This window comes from Stenella coeruleoalba (assembly GCF_951394435.1).
Source record: "Stenella coeruleoalba genome assembly, chromosome: 20".
In the NCBI taxonomy this organism is placed as follows: Eukaryota; Metazoa; Chordata; class Mammalia; order Artiodactyla; family Delphinidae; genus Stenella; species Stenella coeruleoalba.
The window spans coordinates 16,791,208-16,813,843 of NC_137166.1; the positions used below are offsets into that span (position 1 = coordinate 16,791,208).

At 38.6% G+C, this 22,636-nt stretch overlaps 1 protein-coding gene across 8 annotated transcripts in view; it reads right to left on the reverse strand.

The window, feature by feature from the left end:
• Positions 1-22,636, reverse strand: part of ZFHX3 (zinc finger homeobox 3) — a gene marked incomplete at its 3' end in the record, with an annotated part of 1,354,624 nt that overhangs the window by 1,063,871 nt on the left and 268,117 nt on the right. For all 8 annotated transcript variants that reach the window (XR_013825252.1, XM_079907054.1, XM_079907056.1 and 5 more), the window contains exon 3: positions 18,808-18,870. The remainder of the gene's footprint in view (positions 1-18,807; positions 18,871-22,636) is intronic.

Here is a 22,636-nt window from a genome sequence, read left to right on the forward strand (position 1 = left end):
TATGCCAAAATAAAGATAATTTTTACAAGTAATGCCCCAAGGACTATTCCTGAAAATGTCTTCTACCGAATGCTAATTATACTGAATTTAACAGGTACTCTTTGGAAAAAGGAAGACTTCAATGGACAGGTGGGTTTGGAAAATATTGGCTTGAATAATGTTAAATGTTTTTTTACCTACAAATATTCTAACAATCTTGAATATGCTCACGGACACCATCAACCTCCAATAGGTTAGACGGACTATTTCCCAGGAAGCTCATTACAAGAGAAAGCACACATAGGAAAATATCAGCTTGAATCTAAAATGGTTCAATATAGTAATGAGAACAGTAACTAATGGTGACGTTTGAGCAGTAAGTAACCCCTAAATAATCACAGCACCATTCTCAACTTTACTGATATTACTTCTTTTACTCCTCAAAACAACTCCATGTAATTCCCTACTTAAATGAAGAAACTAGGGTATGAATAAGTTAAGCAACTTTCCTGGGCTAGTAAGCAGTGGGGATGGGATTTGAACCCAAGCAGTTTCATTTGGAGACTATGTTCTAAAGCAAGATACATTGCTACTCGAACATATGGGACAACCGGGTCGAGGAAACAACCCACACTCACAGTGATTGGAGCTCCCAGGCCTCTTCCTTAGACCTGTTGCCTGGGTCTCAGCCTTCAGCTCCTCTACCCTGCTCCCATCATAGCAGCTGGACTTCAGCAGCTAATAGGCTGTCCAGAAGGGTAGGCAGGGATCTCCATATCCACAGTGCCCTTGTTTGTGGCTAACAGAATGGCTCCATCATCACCACTGACATGGGAGGTTCTTCCCTGGGCTCAGGAGATGGGTGGACATGGGAGGAGCAATTCTAGAAAAGCTTGTTTGACTGATCCCCACACACAGATGCCAGAAGAGAGAGGCCTGGAGACTCAACAAAAGACTTGAATACATGGAGAACTACACTTTGCTTATAGACAGCAAAACTTTATTTCAAAGTGGAAATTCACCTTAAAACAATTTCTAAACTAAATATATTACCAATCAAACCCCTCAGTAGAGTATTTCTTAGCAAGTGACAGGCTGATCCTAAAATTCACATGGAAACAAAAAATCAAAATAGCCAAGGCAATTTTTAGAAAGAAGACTTAATAAGTTGGGGGTGGGGTTGTCTCCCCTCACTAGATAGCAAAGCTCATTATGAAGCTACAGTAACTATCTAATATTAACATGGAGGTAGATACAGAAAACTTGGAACCTCAAGTCTTATTAGATGTATGGGAACCTCATATATGACAGAGCTTCACTGCAAATCAATGGAAGAAATGATGGACTTTTCAACTAATGCTGCTAGGATAATCAACCATCCATTTAGAAAAGTAGAAAGTTAGATCACTTTCCCCCAAAATGGAAAAAAATAATTGCATATAAATTAAATATTTAAACATGAGAAGGCAAAATCATCCAACTTGAAGAATCAAAAATGGGAGAAATCTTTCTGACATCCCAGTAGGGAAGAATTTCTTAAACAAGACACAAAAGGTACAAACCATAAAGAAAAAGGATGGTAATTTTGGTTGTACTAAAATTTAAAACTTCTGTATAACAAAACACATAGGGGAAAAAGTGAAAAGACAAACCACAGAGCAGATGGAGTTATTTTCCATGTATAAAATTAGCACAGTATTCTGATCAGAACATATAAAGAATTCCTACATATTTATATGAAAAAGAAACGATAGAAAAAAATGAGCAGAGTAAATGAACAGGCAATTAACGTGAGAACTCCAAATGAGCAGTAAGTTTATGAAAAGATGTTCAAACCCACCAGAAATCACAGAAATGTAAATTAAAACCATACTAAAATGTCATCTTATGCCCATCAGATTGGTTAAAAAAGATAAGTATGCCTGATAATACCAAGTGTCAGTAGAAAAGGGGGAAATTACAACTTTTACATATAATTGGGAGAATAAACTTGAAATAACTAGAATATCATTAGAATGATATAATTAGAATAGTGGCTACCTTTAGGGTGGGTGAGATGGAATTTGATACATGTAAGGCCCTTTTTCTTTTTTTAAGTGAAACAATTTTTGTTTTGTTATATATATTTGTTTTTTAGATTCTACATTTAAGAGTATTTATCTTTCTCTGACTTATTTCACTAGGCATAGTACTCTACTCAATACTCAAAAATACCTATGAAGTTTTTCACAGAACTATAACAAATAATCCTAAAAGTTATATGGAACCACACACGACGCTGAACTGACAAAGCAATCTTAAGAAAAAAGAACAAAGCTGAAGGTACCATGCACCCTGACTTCAGACTATACTACAAAGCTACAGTGATCAAAACAGCATGGTACTGGCACAAAACAAACACATAAATCAATGAAACAGAATAGAAAGCCCAGAAATAAACCCATGCACTATGGTCAATTAACCTATGAAAAAGGAGGCAAGAACATGCAACAGAGAAAAGACAGTCTCTTCGATAAGTGGTCCTGGGAAAACTGGGCAGCTACATGTAAAAAAATGAGATTAGAACATTTCCTCATACCATATACAAAAATAAAATCAAAATGGATTAAAGACCCAAATGTAATACCAGATACTATAAAACTCCTAGAGGCAAACATAGGCAGAATACACTTTGACATAAAGCATAGCAATATTTTTTGGATCTATCTCCTAAGGTAAGAGAAAAAAGCTAAAACAAACAAATGGGGCTTAATTAAACTTAAAAGCTTTTGCACATCAAAGGAAACCATCAACAAAACAAAAAGACAACCTACTGAATGGGAGAAAATATTTGCAAATGATATGAATCATAAGGGGTCAATATCCAAGATATATAAACAGCTTATACAAGTCAATATGAAGAAAACAAACAACCTGATTAAAAAATGGGCAGAAGACCTGAATAGACATTTTTGCAAAGATGACATACAGATGGCCAATAGGTATATGAAGATGTTCAGCATCACTAATCACCATAGAAATGCAAATCAGAACCACAATGAGATACCACCTCACACTTGTCAGAACAGCTATCATCAAAAAGACCACAAATAACAGATGTTAGTGAGGATGCAGAAAAAAAGGAACCCTTGTACACCACTGGTAGAAATGTAAATTGGTGTAACCACTATGGAAACAGTATGGAGGTTTTCCAAAAAACTAAAAATAGAACTACCATATGGTCCACCAACTCTGCTGCATATATACCCAAAGAAAACAAAAACACTAATTCAAAAATATACATGCACCCCAATTTTCATAGCAGCATTATTTACAATTGCCAAGATAAGGAAGCAACCTAAGGGTGCATGAACAGATGAATGGATAAAGAAGATGCAGTATATATATAATGCAATACGACTCAGTCATAAAAAACATAATGAAATTTTGCCATTTGCAGCAACATGAATATTGCTCTCGTTGGGAGCTCGGCTGTGAGACACAGATGCATCTCGGGCCCAAAGCAGTGTCTGAGCAGGGCAAGGGCAGCCATTGCTTGTGCTTACACAGGCAGCTAATCAGAAGTTGGGATCTCAGACCTCAGCCTGTCCTTGATTAATTTGCAACTCATAAATGTTTGTAAATTTTTTTAAGTATATTTTCTGTCCACAAACAATAAAGATAACTACTTCACAATAGAAAAAAAAACTGATGAAACTCAGAGAGGTTTTTTTTTTTTTTTAATGAAACAATAAATATGGCAAAGATCTGTTAAAGCTAGGTGGTAGGTAAGGAGTACTATTTTTATATTTTATTTGAAATACTTCTCAATTAAAAACTTTAAAACATTTTAAACTCTCAAGAAAATGTGATCAACAAAATTATCTGTGCCTAAGGCTGACCAGAAAAATAATTTTGACCTTCTAGTCTTAATGCCTAAAAGAAATTAAGCTCCTTGACTGAACAAAAAAAAACAGTAACTAGCCTCTCATGAAAGTGTCTCAGGATTTGATGACATTTGAAGGAGGCTATACCCGGGATCTTTGTTTCTAAGAGTTATCTGGACCTCTTCTAGAACTGCACAATGAATGCTCCCGGGGGAGGGAAGGCAATGATCCTAATAAGAGGACAGGAGAGAATGTGAGAAGAATCCCTGCGAACTTGGCAACCTCGTGAAGAACTGTCTTTTCTGGACGCCGAAACTGCTTTAACTTTGTTTCAGCCACAAACGATGTGTTAATTGGCAAGTCACTCAAGCTCTCTGAGCCTCAGTTTTGTTATCGGGACAACAGCAAGCGTAGGGAGGGTGATAAAATGTTCACATAAATTGTTGCAAGAATTTAAATATACTAATATATGTGATGATACTTATCACAGACTATTTTTTCCAAAGATGGTGACAACAGTATATCCCATCCCACACATTATTCTAATATGACATTGACACTCCTCCAGTGAGAGGTGGGGTGTAGTCTCCACCCCCCTATGACTGTGGTGTTAGCGATGCTATTATGGCATCTGAGGCTAAACAATAAAAGGCAAACCAGCTTCTGCCTGGTCTTCTGTCTTGGATACTCACCTTTGGGATCTAGCTGCCATGTTCTGAGGAAGCCATACACCACATGAAGAGGCCACATGTAAATGTTCTGGCCAAAGCCCCTGATGAGATCCTAACTGACAGCCAGCATCAACCACCACAGATGTGAGTGAGTGTTCAGAGGATTCGAGCCCCCAGCCGTCCAGCCATCCCAACTGATGCTGACAGGAACAGAGATGAGCATCCTCATGAAACCCAGCTCAAACTGTAGATTCACGAGCAAAATGACGGTTGCCATTGTTTTAAACCCCTAAGCATTGGAGTGTTTCATTTCACAGTAATAGATAAGTGGGACAGTGCTTTCTAAATTATTAATATTACCCTCATGTGTAAAACAAGGGGGGTGGATTACATTAGAGTTCCCCAGATCTCAGAAATTTTAATGTCATCTTTGTGGCTTTGCTATATCCTATACCAATGAAGTGTTACCTAATATTTCTTTGTAAAACAGTTCACTTTTTAAAACAAATGTTTACTAAAATTAATCTTTAGAACAAAGTTTTAATGTCAATTTTTCTAATTAGTTTTATTGTATTAAATACTAGTAACTATCAACATTTTCTTTTTAATTTCAATAGCTGCCATTTTTAATATAATATTTAATTAGAATACATATTAATGTGTTAAAATAAATATGCAGTGGTTAAATGAAATATAATGTTTGGCATAAACCACTTGAAATCATCATGAATCACTGTGGTATCCGGGACTGGATGACCAGGAAGGTAAGGACTCATTCACCTCCAAAAAAAAAAATCTATGGACCATATCCTGATTCAATCATTCCTTCTCTGTTATAACCTACCCCCAGGTGAATACATTTTACTTTATAAACTGCTTTTAATCAGGAAGCATACTTTCTGGGATATCAGTGCAGTCAATTACAGAAAGGTTGCAAAGGAGGAAGATTTGGGGTGGGGGGCGGGCTCAAGGCAATAAATGGGCTATAATTACTAATCAACCGGTACCTGTGGCAGGAGGTGGTCTGGGAAGTGGAGGACCTGGATTTCTCTCCCCAGAGACCAGGGTTTCTCAACAGCAACACTATTGACATTTTGGACCAGATAATTCTCTGACAGGAGCAGGGTAGTACTGTCCACTGCACTATAGGGTATTTAGCAGCACCCCTGGCCTCTATTCACTAGATGCCAGTAGCACTGCCCCCCAAGTTGTGACAACCAAAAAAAGCCCCCAGTGAGGAGGCAAAATCATCCCCACTGAGAATAACTGACTTAGTGTAAAAGTGAAGGGGTGTGCCCAGAGACCCAGACATGGCCCTGCACTCAGCACACACAGGAGAAATTTGTGGTGATGATGATAATAAAATTTTACTTGTTCCTTCCCCACTGAAGAACAAATTCAACCTAAACAGAACAAAGATAGGGTTTTAACATGAATCTTGTGTTTTCAGTTTTGTTTTTTTTTTAACCACTTAGCCCATAGTTAATAAGCAGAGCAGAAAGGAAAGAGCCACTGGATTATAGGCAGATCTTTTCACAACTGCATATAAAATGTGCATTTGTATCATATCCACCATCAGTGATTCACTGTAGATTGAAGAAAGTATAACAAAGCACACAGGTTCTTCACAGTCCTTATCTTAATTTACCATTTATTGGCTGTTGTTTGATAGAACTTTTGATGGGGAATGGGGTTTCATGGCTACAATTAAGCAGCATTTTTAAAGGAGACTGGAATAACCACTTTCAAAGGTACAGGCACCTCCTTGAAATTGTGTATTCGAGGGGGAAAGTGGAAACGACATTTAATAAGAGAAGATCATGCCTCCAAATATGCCTGGTTCGGAATCAACAGACTAAGGGTCTTAGCTGAACTTTGGCCCACATTGTCAGCCCAGGGAACTGAAACAGGTACAGTAGCAAAATCTGTTGATCTCAATACCCTGCAGCTAAGAAGTAACATGCAACACCAATGAGGATGTTGATGATTCTAAGAGACAGCATTCTCTGAGTACTTGATATGTGCCACACACAATACCATGCACTTCATTCACATTTACCTTTTCTAATCCTCAGAAGCCCATGAGTAGGTACTACTATCAACCCCTTTTCACAGATTAGGAAACTGAGGCTTAGAGACATAAAGTAACTTGTCCAAGGTCTCGAGTCCAATATGTAACAGCCAGATTTCGGAGCACTGTCTCTGTACCAACAGAGTTGACACTACTAACTCCTATATTATAGTCCTCCTGTTAAATTACTGAGACAGCACCACGCAACCTCTAGCCCTCGAACCAACTCATCCACCCTTTCATGTACCTTATATATGGGTAAACTAATACTAAGCATTTAAAATATTATATATACACATATGTGTCTATATATGTGTACGTGCACACGTGTATATGTACATAGATACACACACATATATATATATACATATATTATACACAAACACACACATATATATGTTGTCCTACATCAACAAGTTGAAAATTTTCTCTTCTAGACCAGAGGTCAGTAAATTTTTCCAGTAAAAGGCCAAACAGTAATTATTACGAGCCTCATGGACCACACGGTCCCTGTGACAACTACCCAACTCTACCATCGCAGTGCAAAGTATCCACAGACAATACAAAAATGAATGAGGGTGACTGGGTTCCAATAAAACTTTATTTTCACACACAGGCAATGGACTAGATTTGGCCCCCAGGCTGTAGTTTGCCCATCCTTCTCCTAGACCTCTGCCTCTCAAAGTGTGGCCACAGATCAGAAACACTTGGGCTACTTGTATAAATTACCGATTCCTGGGCCGAATTCCAGGCCTGCTGAAGCACAATCTGCTTTTTTTTTTTCTCCAACAAGTCTCCCGGGTGATTTATGGACATACAAACATTTGAGGACCACTGTTCCTAGACCCAGTTTTTTCCCAGTTCCCATAAAAGTTGTCATTCCAGCTATCAAAGATAGAACATCTATCAATGGAAAAGCAAGACAAGTGATACAGACCAAGAAGGGAAAATTGGCTTCTTGTCACAGCACACCATCTTTATCAAGATGTCAAATTCTGACCCGTGACCACAATTCTCTGGGCTGGAAGATGTCCTTCAGTTTTACCAATGAAAAAAAAAATGTCATAAGCCAGAAAAAACTTTTGTTCCCAGTGGAATCACACTGATCTTCTAATCAACTTGTTGCATGTGCACACAGACACACAAATGGCCATTTTTGAACTGTGAATACCCTGCTTTAAATCTGAAAATTCAGTTGTGTTAAAACTGCTTTTATGTTATTAAGGGAAAATGAGCACAGGGTCTTCAGAAATAAGAGAGACGGAACAATAAGTGAATTTGTACAGAATTCACCAATACCCACACTGCTGCTTCATGAATACATGAATGCAACCTGTTTTATCTTTTCTTGTTTCAGAACTAAAGGTATTCACATAAATCTAGATCTCCTTTTCTTTGGGGAATTAAGGCTGGCACCATCAGTCTCTGTCTTTACCTGTATCAGCATGGGGGAGAAAAGGCCAACCCTTCACTGTCTCTTGACAAAGGACTGAAAAAAAGTGAACAGAAGTGGATAGAAATGAATACTAAGGCACACACTGTAACAGACCTGACCAGGTCGCCATCCACCTGGGATGACGCCCCTCTCCAGCTGACAGCCACCAGTGATCTGGTTTCAGTCGCCAGCACCCCAAACTTATTAACTGACTCTGATCTTCTCTCGGTCTAATGCCAGGAGCCTCCCCCACCCTACCTTGCATCATAAGACTTTAGTTTATAGACCCCTTTGCTTCATCTCACTTTTTATACCTTTTCTCTGATCCTACTCTACCAATGACCCAAATGCCTCCAAAGGTACAACCCTGCCAGTGGCAATGGCAGTCCCCCTCTGATAGCTGGGATGTCCAAGCCTGGTTGTAAAGCCTGCCTCAGTACCACCACCAGGGGCCCAGTGGACTGAAATGTGTCTACATATCAAACAGAAGTTGGCTTCTACTGCTTCCTTTTCTTCTCCCAATACTTTGTATCCCATGGCCACCACAGTTATTTTGAAAGCATATTTTAGAGCTGGGTGATGACATTTAAATAAAGTAATCTCAATGAGGAGTTAGGGATTAATAAAAATGCAGCAGAGGACCCACGAAGCAGCACAATTTTAACAATTGGGGTTAAACTAGCACTGAGCTCATGATGGATTTTTATTTAAGTGAATTCATGTCTTGCGTCTACACTGGCAAGTAAAGTGGGCCCCTCAGAGTTGAACTGAACCTGATCATGGCTCTGAGTAATCGTGAGTCAGTTAATTAACCTCTGTAGTACCAGATCATTTGAGCTCTGAGGTCCCTTTCAACACTAAAATTCTACGTTCAGGCCCAAGTCTATTTGAGTAGGCATATTTCTCTTTCGATTGGCTTTTCTGGTAAATTTCCCCCAAAATGTTTAAGTTTGGTATTTTTTTATGCAAAGAAATGCTAAAATGGATATGGATCAAGATATTTAGTAGAGTATTTTAATAGAAGGAACTAAATTATTCTCAGATCTTTTACAAAACTGTATCTTTAAAGTTATCCCAAATTGCAGTCTCTTGCATACTTAATTTTAATTGATAATGATTTTTTAAAATAGACACTAATTTTTACCAAATGTTTCAGGATCAAATTGAATATTTTTCCTAAGATTAAAAAGATGAGCTTGTTTCTCTACTGGTAAAATAAGTGATGATCTTTAAAGAGCGGTTATAGGTGATGCTGATGCCCCCAAGTGATCTGATTCTTCTAACAGGACTCCATAACTTTCGGAGTCTTTGGGATGCCACAGCCAAACCACCAGAGGTTTTGTTGAGTGTAAATAAATGCAAAATCACTATTCATTGCCATAGAGGGCCTTATGTGTATTCACTATGTCACAATTGCATAATAAAATTTGGTGTTATCCAAAAAAAAATAAGACAGAGAAAAATCAATAGTAAGTCAACCCATATTGATAGAACACCTACCTACCAACATTCCGCTAGACGTACAGTACATATAAAACCATGGGCTTTGCCTTCAGGAAGCTTATGATTTAGTTAGAATGGCAGGACAAACGCCTGCAAAACAACAGAAGAGAGCACACAATCAAATGCTCAGTGGAATTCGTAGACACTGGTCCAAACTAATGCTGAAAGTAAGGAAATCAAAAGCAGGTCTGCTTGTTTTGCAGATTTGGCTAAAACCCTTTATTTCAGCACCATAAAGACTCTCTTCCACTGTACAGCTTCAAGCAGCTGCATTTAAAAGGAGAGAATTCTATTTTTCCCCCAAACCTGTGGCTACATGCAAAACTTATCAAGAATACTGCCAGATTAAATTATTATACTAGAAAATAACACAGCTGATCCAATGGCCTTTTAAAAAATATTAAACTTGGTCTATATATTAATGGTAACATATGAAATTAAAGGGGACAGATGGAGAAATAATGATTCTCTCACTAGTCTTCTGAACTAATACTTTGTAACTTTCTCAGAATTCAAACTTACTGAAGCATGTAAACAGAAGATAAATTTATTACTTGGTCCTTTATAATTTCATAATGCCTTATGATCCTTATTCATAACTTTTCTATTTCCATAAGCCTCATATCTGTAAATAAATTTAATTCACGGTGAAAAATGTTAAATAATATTTATTTACTGCTTTAATGAACATTTTCTCACTTAAATCTCAAAACAAACCTGTGATTATCATTATCCACCTTTACCAAATTGAAAGAAGAACAGAAACAAAAGCTAATAACGTTTACTGAGCAAGTTCTCTGTTCTAGCCCTACACTGACCAATACAGTAGCCACTATCCCCATGTGGATATTTTAAGTTTTATTTAATTAAAGTAAACAAAATTAAAACTTCAGTTTCTCAATCACATTAGCCACATCTTAAGTGCTCAATAGCCCCATGTGGCTAGTGGCTACCCTATCAGACAACGCAGATAAAGAACATTTTTACCATTGCAGCAAGTCCTACTGGACAGCACATGTATTACCTCTTTTAATTATCCCACCAATCACCACCTCAAGAAGTTGATACTGTTATTATTCACCTTTTACAGATGAATAAACTTAGGTACAGTGACTTAGCCAAGGTGAGAGTGGACCTGGCATTCCAGGTCTTACTAGCCCAGTGCTGTCCAATAAAATTTTCCACAGTGATAGAAATGTTCCAAATCTTCACTGTCCAAGATGGTAGCCACTAGCTTTATGTGGCTTGTGACCACTAGCAACGTAGTAGTGTGACTGAGGAATTGAATTTTAATATAGTTTTATTTAATTTAGATATCAATAGCTACATCAGGCTAGTGGCTACTACCTTGGAAGGCTCAGATCTAGCCCCATAGTCCAACCCTTAATCTCCACTGTATCTAATGCCCCATCCATCTCATCATTGCTACTAGCAAAGATCCATGGAGAAGGAATGAAAAAAAAAAGATGAGCCCTATTCAAACAGTAGCTTGACAAAAGTTTACTTGAAGTTGAGCCTTCTCTTTGGTCTCAATCCCTAAAGAAAGTTATACTAGGAGGTGATGGGAGTGCAGGGTTAAATCTAACATGGAATCTATTTTCCACATTTCCTTGATATTCTGGAATTACCTCTTTGCATGAGAGCCAATAAAAGTGTATACAGCATATGTTTTCCACAGGATGCAATTTTTATAGAGCAACCAGATGAATTACAACATGGGTCAGACCACAATTCTTCAGTGTGCCCAGAGAATCAGTCTGGGGGGTGGGGGGCAGGGCCGAAGACTAGACACATAACTCAATGGAGGACCAGCAAGGAGGGAGAGATGAACTAACCTCCATTCTGCAGACACTTTTTCCCCCAACTTGATACCTTTGCTTTATTATGTTTTAAGGTATCTGGAGCAGCCTGTTTGGCTTCCCTTAGGTTGTTTGTTTTGATATCAGCTTTTTATCTGCTTGGTTTTTTAAATGCGGTTCTACTGGAAAATCTTGCCATGGAACATTTAACAAGAAGAGGAAGCAAGCTCAAAAATTTCCATTTTCACACAGAATTATTATTACACGTTTCCAGAGGCCTGGGAGTCTGTCTTCCTCCAAGTTTTATGATGGGATTGTGATTTCAACTAACCCTCCAAACAGATATTCTGTCTCTATTCAGAAGATGCAATTCTAGAAACCTGTACCTGACTCTAATGATAGCTTACACCCTTTCCACTCTGAAATAACAGTGGTAGCTAGGAGGACCGAGAGGAGCAGGCAGCTCTGTAATGTTAAAGGGAAATCTCCTCTGTCTTTCCAGCTTGTTCTCCGTTCCCCTCAGCAGAATTCACCCCAAACAAAAATGTTAGAGGAGAAAGTCACAGCCGTTGCTTTTAATTTCAAGCACAGTGAGGTTTAAATCATCCAAGAGCTCATTCCAGACATGTGGGATATTACCATGTTGCTGGGCTAGGCCCCATCTTTGGTGGAACAGGTAGGTTTTGCCTCAGAGCTCTGGCATAAACTCCACACCAGTTTGGCCGATGTTAAAGAATAAACATAGCAACATATTAGCAAAACCACCTCATTTCTAAATCAAGAATACCCTTTGAAAGCCAAGATTAAAATAGTTAAATACAGTGACCTATCTTGCACAGCATATGTCTAAGCTGAACAAATTAGGAGAAAAAAATATATATAAAGGCTTCTTCTCCAATCCTACCAGCCTATTACTTTTCAATAGATGCACACACACCCAAAGGGTTTTCTGAATGTAGGAAAACAAGTTTATAATTACATAATTATGCAGACACACCACAATTTTTCTTTTATGTTACCTTTATCTTTAAAAGGCAACAGACAGGGCTGTACTAAAAAGCAATAAAGCATGGGTAATTTAATACCAAATTACATCCATATTGAAAAGTTTACATGCAGTTGAGAGCAGACAGAGGTCAGCTTTTCAACAGGACTGTCTTTAATTGTGGCCATCAGTTTTAGCAATCCCGATCTCCGGATCAAAGACAGATATAATGGGCTTCCTCAACGCTGAATAGTGAAAGCAGACAGCAGGAATGGTGCTATCTGGCACCCAAAGGTCATAAAAAAAAAAAAAAAAATTGCCAGAAAGGGAATGTGTCTCACTGTAAAATTATATATCTCAGATTATATATATATAGTTTTAAAATCATTCTCTCTTGCCCAGTTTCCAATGAGCTACTTTAAGTGAAGGGGTTTTTTTGTCACTTCGTCACAGGTGCAAGGTTTTACCTGCTTTTCCTCTAATAAGTGTGCAACCTTTGTGTAAATCTTTATTAATTTTTTCAGTTGCTTTCAATCGTGATTTTCTCCAACTTGCACAGCAATCCCTCTTTCCTTGAGGAAGGGCTATATGAGCTGAAACTGTTTTTTCTTTTTTCCCCCTCTCTTTCCCCCAGTAAATCAAATGAGGAGTAAATTATCAGCAAATCAGACAGAAACAAGTTTCCTAGATCTGCAGATCCATTCTACAAATGGAGCAATTTCATCTCTGCTAGCTCTGGGGTGGGGGGGAGTGGCATGGGAGGGGGGATTTTAAGTAGCCATGGGGGACCAGAGCGGAGATGCTAGCTGGCGAAGCATCCCCACGTTTGCATGCACAGACCTCTCAAATCTGCACCAAGAGACTACTTGCGAGAATCCATCTTTTTCCACTTAACAAGATACAAAATATAAAACACATTTGCCTCTTATTAAACCTCTCCTGTAAGTGGTTCCAGGTCCACCATTTTTAAAGGGAGGAGAGGGGAGTCAAGACCCTCTTGGGAATTTCAGTGGAGTGACTGGAGATGAGGTACAGGCTGTGAGCCTTTATTACTTTAATTTTATTTTTTTTTTTCTAAAAGCACAGAAGGAATAACATTTTAAATCATTAGCATTTGCTTTAAGTAGTTATTTCTTCCAACTGTAAGAATCCCTGCTCCCTGCCCCCTTCCCCATTAGCACCACTCCCAGATCCTGCACAGAAGAACTGCCCAGATGGAATTTCCCTCCACTGCTCAAATCTGGAAGGTGCTTTTAAAGAATTTCAAGCTCTAAATTGAGGCAGCCATGGAAGAAACTGTACTCACAGTTTTTCCTTAAAGCAGTTGGAGAAGAAAGCTCTTGTATTTATGGCACCTGAGACTGAAAGCTGACTGTGGCATCTCAGAATTATTTCAGGGGCAGCAGTTAACTGTTATGATAGAACTCCGTCTTCTCTGTTTAACAACAAGCGTTCATAGTAGTTCCCATTCAACTCAAAACTTTGTGAGAGTGACATGTGGGGCACTTTTAAGTGGTAAAACACAAAACCTAAACTTCTTAACAAATGGAATAAAATCAGCCACCTTACTTAATTTAAGATGATTTATGGTTTCTATCAAAGGAGCAGCAAAATGTGAGGAAATTTGCAAAACCAGGTAAATAAACTCCCTTCTGTGCTCTGCAAGTTCAAAATGGCAGGAGGCCATAATCAGGCACAGAAATATTGATTGGAAGATTTAGCGTTTCCTTTTGTGGGTTGGTTGTTGCTTTGCTGTCCATAGACTAAAAGAGATAAAATAAATCGCTGAATAATTCTGCATTTCAACTTTGCTCTGCCAAAAGAGAGATCCCACTTGAGGCAAGGTCTGTTTCATAATCTATAAAGTGCATGCACCCAAAAAGGCATGTCACCAGGAAGGCCTTTAGCTGTGTTTCAGGGTGGACCTTTTCTGTGCTGTATAAAGGACCAACAAACCAAGCCAGAATTCTAGAACAGGTCAGTGGGATAAATGAGCTGTGTTCTTTTGGCCAGCAATAATCAGATGCAATAATCAAAGGTGGGGTGTAGTGGTATTTTACTCCCAGCAAGATTTCACTAATGCAGTCTGTCCCTGATGCACTGCCCAGACCTCCACACAGACCTCCACACAGATTGCACTGGTTTGCCTTCTGTACCACAGTCACTCTGGCTTCAATACTATATGACAGAGAGTTGATGGATAGCTCTCCCCTTGCCTGCTCATTCTCATCAGCATTAGACCTTATTTGCTGGGCAGCAACAGGGCACCCAGCACCGTCCAGTATACTCTTGCAGCCACAGGGCCTGAAGCAAGGCACACCTTCCATCTACCTCAAAGAGAATTAAGGGCACGCCTGTTGGAAGCAGCTAGGAGCTAATAAAAGTGCCAAGTGTTGGTAAAACTTCAAGACCTCATGCTTGTACAATGTGTTAAAATAAAGAATTGCAATTATTGAGAGAGCCCAAAAGGAAAAAGGGAAATAGTTTCCTACAACAAAAAGAAGAGTAACTTTCTGATACAATTTAACAGAATTGAAGGGAAATGGAATTCAATAACTAAGAGCCAAGAAGCCTGCTCCAGGACAAAGCAGCAGGTACCACAAATGTACAGGACAGGGATCAACAGCCTGCCTTTACTCCAGAGACCCCAGTTTCCAATTGGAGAGGGCTAGCAAGATGGACAAAACCTGTCCACAGGGACACAATCAAATCCTGCCTACTGAAAGTAAAGGGATAGTTTTTTAAAACACATTTCATGTTTTAAATGATTTTTCCTGAAAATTTCCCATGTATTTGAAAGCTTAAACAAGGATTCATCAATATTTTAATTTCAACATCATCTCTAACTCTGTGGACCCCTCAGTACCTCCATTTCTTTATATTCGGAACAGAATCAGAACACGAAGAACCAGTGCACAGTGATACCATGTGACATGACCTAATGAACATGGTGAGGACATCATTTAAATATAAAATACAAACAAGGTAATGAATCAAAAACAAATGAGTTCAGCAAGCCCAAGATAGGTTGGAGATTCATTTCAGTTAACTCAACACTGAGCCTTTGGTTCCCACTTGAGTGGGAGGCCCTGCCAGATTAACTGGTCTTCAATGAAAGAATCCCCACACTGGGATCTCCACTATGCCTGCCTAATAATAATCATCACAATATACAATAATACCTAATACTTTGTATGCATGTCAAATGCTTTATACATATCATCTCAGGTAATTCTCAAACAATCCTATTAGATCAGTACTACTGTTATGCTCATCTTACAAAGAGATAGCAAAAGCTACCTACCACCTGTGATATCATCTGGAGATTTGATAGAGACTTCAGGTAAACCTAAACTGACACAAATGAGGTCAAATCATCTAGGATCTTCAGAGCAAAGAAAATGCCAATCATTAAAGGCATTCCAAAACCTGTGAATCATTTGTGATACTTCTGTTTTCTTCAGTTCCTACATCCAATTCACCACCAAATCTTTTCAATTCTACCTTGGAACCAAGTTTTCTCAACCCATTTAAAAGACTGAAAATTAACAAGGTAAGCATCTAATTCAAGAAGGTAGAAAAAGAAGAAGGCAAAGAGAGTGGAGGGAAGAAACAATTCTGATAAAAGGAGAAATTAGGTAATATAGAACAAATAATAGAAATCAACCAAACCAAAAAGTGGTTCTTTGGATATTCTATGGGTTAGCCAGGTGGTACAGCTTCCCTGAGGCTAATCTTTGAAGTCAAGTGGTGAACTGACTGAAGCCAAATGGCCTGGCTCACAGGTCTGCTAGTTGCCAACTTGGTTGGTCTAACCTCAGCTAGGACTGCTGGTCTCCTCTCTACATGGTCTCTCATCCTCTAGACCAGGTTTATTCTCAGAGTTCCAAAGACAGGGAAAGCCTAATTGCACAAACACTTTTCAAGCTTCTGCTATGTCACACTTGCTATTGTCCCACTGGTCAAAGCAAGTCACATAACTTAAGTCCAGAGTCATGTGGGTGTGGCTACAAGGAGTCAGGAATATTACTGTAACAGTCGATCGTACCAAACAATCATACCACTGGCTCTGGTCCCACCAATTTGATCTCTGCCACCACATCATAACTATTGCTTGAATCTAGTCACATTATAATTCATTATGGTAGATACTCCACAATGGACAGTAAAAGAAAAAAAAAAAAATAACTATAAAGAACTAATTTTTTTTTAACTTGCTGCATAGTTTTAAAGAGAAAGATGCTGACCTAAATTGTTCACAATTTACAGAAATTGGGACCCAAATGAAATATTCAAAGGTTGAGTCTTCAACTCACAGTTGCCACTGATGATGATGTCCAATGCAGTCAATTTGGAATGTGAATTTGAGGGATTACCAAGAGGGCTTTTATTCAACCTAATTCACCAATCTTTGTTAATTACATGATCAAGTACTTTAATAGTAAAGAATTTTACTATTTTACTGTCAAATGCCCTATTAATGGTCTTTATATGAAACAACTGTGACATCAAGTGTCTATCCAATAACATCACGTGACTGTGTCTCTGGACAGCCCCATCAAAATGAATCCAGCCTCAATTTTTTGTATATAGAAGGCTAGTCGGATCCTTGAGTCACCATCAATGGTTTTCTCAACCAAGAAAGATGGATAGCATGATGTTAGGAATTTTTCCCCAAAATTATTTTAATGGTCAAAAAAAATCTGCTGTGCTCTAAGAAGAACCTAATTTGGAACATACATTTTCCTGGCAGATTTTACATCAGAAAGCTTTGAATTTAAATATGAAAAGCCAGGATTTGCTTTCTGGACAGAATGCAATTCTAAAATGTCATGCAAATTTCTTTTTGGAAGAACAAATGCAAACATTTTGAGAAGAGCTCTAAATATGCACAGGGCTTTTGGGAAACCATGTGTAAAATACTATTTTGCCTGAGGCAATCTATCTTCCACATTTGTTGAGGAAGAAAATAATAGCCAATATTCTGTATGACTGTGTTGACGGTATGAATGGTTTTTATCTGTATGGTTCTTGTGCAGTGCACGAGGCAATTCTTTGTCAGCTTTTCTGGGAGTTCTGAAAAATCATAGGATCCACAAACTGTGCACTAGACCATGTCTATTTTTAATACGTACCCTCAAGCACCTAGTAAAGAACTAAGCATCCTACGGACACTCAAATACTTATTCACTAACTACCACATTTACCAAGACATCCTCCTCTCCACCTCTGCCACTTTCCTTATACTGAGATGAAGGGATTTTTTTCTCTTTTATTCTTGCCTGCTGTATACACACTCAATAATAATTTGCTTCACCCCACACCCCACATAAATAAAACAAGTAATGGATTCACTGGTATTGCTATCTGTTCTGCTCCCTCATTTTCTCGACTCCACCTTTTTTTCATTCTTTGGCATATGTGCATCTAACAAAGGTATTAGACATTTGGTACAGCCTCTCTAGCAGCCCTATTCAACAGAACTTCTTCAATGATGGAAATGTTCCATAGCTGCACTGCACATGGTACCTACTAGCCACATGTGGCTAGTGAGTATCTGAAATGTGGCTAGAATGACTGAGGAAATAATTTTTAATGTTATTTAACTTTAATTAATTTAAATTTACAGAGCCACATGTGGCTGATGGGATACCATAATGAACAGCACAGATTTATAGTTTCAGATTAAGCTTCTTAGAAGTTAACACTGATGGTAGAAAGAGAATTCCATTTGAGCCCTGATTTTTTCTGTAAACCCCGGGCTGGTCACTTAGCACCTGTGACACCAATCTTCTAATCTGTAAAACAGCAATAATGTCTATTTACATGATGGCTGTGATGACTAAATGAGATAAATTTTTGTAAATTGGCCAGGGCAAAGCAAGTGATCAATGAAAATTAATGCCCCTTTTTTTTAAATCTACAAAATGGGACTCAGAAAAGGCATTTTTCAGGGCAACTGTGATAATCAAATGAGATAATGAATACAAAATATGTATAAACTACAAAACCCCAAATAAATATAAAGTATTGTTAATTTCCTTAGCTGAAAAAAAGTCCAATGTATACTTTTATTTCTTTAATCACCATTATCATCTTACGTCTTTCTATTCTTTCTGGAACCTTGGAGTAATCTTTAAATCCAAGCATTGTATTTCCTTCAAACATTTTAGTCTAAACCTTTGCCAAAGATCCATGAACCCTGTTGTCTGCAGTCTTCCTCTACGTTTGTTTTTGCCTCCTCATTCTCTGCTAGTCTGATTTTCTTGTGGTTTCAAGTACTTACAAAATACTGCAAGTTTCTCAGTCATGTAAAGAGATACAATCTCACAGGATTCTTTTAAACTTTAAACGCTAAAGATGAGGGCCACAAGATTTCCTGGAATTCAAGTGTTAGTGTAAGAAAAGTGAGCATAACTTCTCAAAAAAAAAAAAAAAAAGACTGTCCTATTCTCATGCCTCCTTTTTCATGCTAACCTTTTTCACCAGCTGACTTACCTGTTTCCTCTCCTTCTCCAAATCTCAGTTTCCTCACATGAAAACTGGAGCTCCTGAGGTTACCTATGAGAAGACCATAATAATGATATTTTAGAGAGCAACTTAGGAAATGTGAAAAGACTCATTCACAAATGGGACTGCCTAAGTGTAAAGAAAATTTCATTCTGAACATGCAAAATACCTTTGGACACAAAGCTGATAGAACAGAAATTTAAGAGAACTTAAAAAAAAAGAAATTTGAAGACAATAAGCACTTGCTCTGGACCTGGTGGAGAATAAATATTCTAATCATCTTATTTAGTTTATAGACAGGTAACCACTGATGAGGGAGAACATGCAACTCAGGGCAAAGAAAACTATAAAAGATACAATATGGTGAAACGATAAGATCTGATAATCTGATTCTTAAATAGAGGAGTTTATGATCCCTTAAACAATGCTGTATATTAGAAATATTTCACAATTAAAAAGTAGACTAATTTATGATAGCTTCTTCCTGTTCTCTCAGCTTCTTCCTGTTTATCTGCTCTACATAATAAAAGGAATCTTCCTTCACCCACTGGCAGCGGTAAAGGAAGCAGTATTAAAAGTGGACAGAACATTTCACACCTATTAGGATGGCTATTATCAAATGAATGGGAAAAACAAGTAAATGAATTAGAATACTGTGTATTGCTGATGAGATTATAAAATGGTGCAGTTGCTGTGGAAAACAGTTTGGAAGTTCCTCAAAAAGCTAAACATAGAATTACCATATGACCCAGCAATTCCACTTCTAGGTATATATCCAAATGAACTGAAAACAAGGAGTCAAACAAGTACATACATGCCAATGTTCACAGAAGCATTGTTCACAATAGCCAAAAGGTGAAAACAACCCAAGTGTCCATCAAGAGATGAACAGATAAACAAAATGTGGTATATACATACAATGGAAATATTATTCAGTCCTAAAAAGAAAGGAAATTCTGATACACGCTATAATATAGATGAACCTTGAAGACATTATGCTATGGAATAAGCCATTATGCTATGGAATAAGCCAGAAACAAAGGAACAATATTGTATGATTCCACTTATATGAGATAGGTAAATTTATAAAAACAGAAAGTATAATATAGGCTACCAGGACTGGGAGGGGAATGGAAATTTTTTTTTTTTTAATGAGTACAGAGTTTCTGTTTTGGATCATGAAAGGTTCTAGAAATGGATTATGTAATTATTGTATAACACTGAGACTATACTTACTGCCATTGAGTTATACTCTTCAAATGGTTAAAAATGATAAATCTTATGTATGTTTACCACAATTTTTTTTTAAAAAGATCAACACTCAAAAACTGGGGGGTGGTGAAGTGGGCAGGAGAAGAGATAGGTGGGAACCCTAGATTGGAGAGAAGAAGAAAATATGGACAACAGAATCAAAAAGGATGGAGAGTGGCATCAAGCCAGCCATATGGCCAGGGTTTAAGAAGAAAAACAGCCAGTGAGAAGTCCTCAGGTAACCAAGGAATATTTTAAAAGAGTGAGTGTTACTATATAATTTCACGTACTTCTCACTGTGCAATGTAATAACCCTCTTTGACCTTCAAACCGTCACCAAAATTCTGCCATACATTGCACTCATGCTACTCTAGTGATATGGAATGAGGAAAGAGGGATAGTGACCAACAATAAGCAAAGTGGGGCAGAAAAAGGATAGAAATTGGACTGAGGTGCCAAGAAAATTTTGAGAGTTCACTTTGACAGTGAGACCTTAAAAATCCTCAGAAAATTTGAAATGACATAGGATTTGAAACAGACACAAATAAAGAATTAATTACAATGCCAGGCCCCAGAAAGACTGTAGGACATAGCAAGACAGACGTCTGGGAATTCAAGGCAATGAGCAGGAACCAAAGCAGGCATAAAAGATGAAAGAGTGGAATCAAGTAAACAGGGTAGCAGAATCAAGGCACTGAAATTGAAGGAATTTGCTGGGTTTTATGTGAAATGGATTGTATAGGATTCACCTCAAGGCAAGAATTTTGCCCAAGGTGGAAGAAATGCAAACAAAAGATTCTGGCTGAGATATAGAAAATCTACCAAGATAAAGTTACCCCTTCTGGCAGAAGACCTCAGACACTGGGTACTTGGCCAGGCTAAGGACCTTGTTGAAAATAATTGAGATCTTGATGAAGAAGCATAAGAAGCCAGTAACTCCATGATTCAAGCAAACTGTCAGAGCAGCTAAAAGTTTAATACACAGAACTAAGGAAAAAAACATCCAAGAAGATAGCTTCAAGATGGTGGACGAGTAAGACGTGGAGATCACCTTCCTCCCCACAAATACATCAAAAACACATCTACATGTGGAACAGCTCCTACAGAAAACCTACTGAACGCTGGCAGAAGACCTCAGACTTCCCAGAAGGTACTTCCCCACGTACCTGGGTAGGGCAAAAGAAAAAAAGAAAAAACAGACAAAAGAATAGGGATGGGACCTGCACCTCTGGGAGGGAGCTGTGAAGGAGGAAAAGCTTCCACACACTGGGAAGCCCCTTCACTGGCAGAGACAGGGAGTGGGCGGGGGGTAGTGGGCGAGGAGAGCGCAGCAACGGGTGCAGAGGGCAGAGCAGAGAGGTTCCCGCACAGAGGATCAGGGCCGACCAGCACTCACCAGCCTGAGAGGCTTGTCTGCTCACTCGGTGAGGCGAGTGGGGGGAGAGGACTGGGATTGGCTGCATGAACACAGCCTGAAGGGGGCTAGTGCACCACGGCTAGCCGGGAGGGAGTCTGGGAAAAAGTCTGGACCTGCCTAAGAGGCAAGAGACCATTGTTTCGGGGTGCGCGAAGAGAAGGGATTCAGAGCACCATCTAAACGAGCTCCAGAGATGGGTGCGAAACATGGCTATCCGCACAGACACCAGAAACGGGCATGAGATGCTAAGGCTGCTACTGCAGCCACCAAGAAGCCTGTGTGCAAGCACAGGTCACTATCCACACCTCCCCCACCGGGAGCCTGTGCAGCCTGCAACTGCAAAGGTCCAGTGATCCAGGGACAACTTCCCTGGGAGAACACACGTCGTGCCTCAGGCTGTTGCAACCTCACGCCAGCCTCTGCTGCAGCAGGCTTGCCCCGCATTCCGTACCCCTCCCTCCCCATGGCTTGAGTGAGCCAGAGCCCCCTAATCAGCTGCTACTTTACCCCATCCTGTCTGGGTGGGGAACAGACGCCCTCAGGCAACCTACAAGCAGAGGCTGGGCCAAATCCAAAGCTGAACCCCAGGAGCTATGCAAACAAAGAAGAAAAATGGAAATCTCTCCAGGCAGCCTCAGGAGCAGCAGATTAAATCTCCACAATCAATCTGATGTACCCTGCATCTATGGAATACCTGAATAGACAACAAATCATCCCAAAATTGAGGTGGTGGACTTTGGGAGCAACTGTAGACTTGGGGTTTGCTTTCTGCATCTAATTTGTTTCTGGTTTTATGTTTATCTAAGTTTAGTATTTAGACCTATTACCACTGGTAGATTTCTTTATTGATTTGGTTGCTCTTTTTTTAAATATATATATATATTTTTTTTTCCTTTTTCTCCTTTTGTGAGCGTGTAAATGTATGCTTCTCCATGTGATTTTGTATGTATAGCTTTGCTTTTACCATTTGTCCTAGGCTTCTGTCTGTCTGTTTTCGGGTTTTTTTTTTTACTATAGTTTTTAGCACTTGTTATTGGTGGATTTGGTTTTTGGTTTGGTTGCTCGCTTCTTTCTTTCTTTCTTTTTTTATTGCTTTTTTATTTTTAATAAATTTTTAAATTTAATAACTTTATATTATTTTTTTAATTT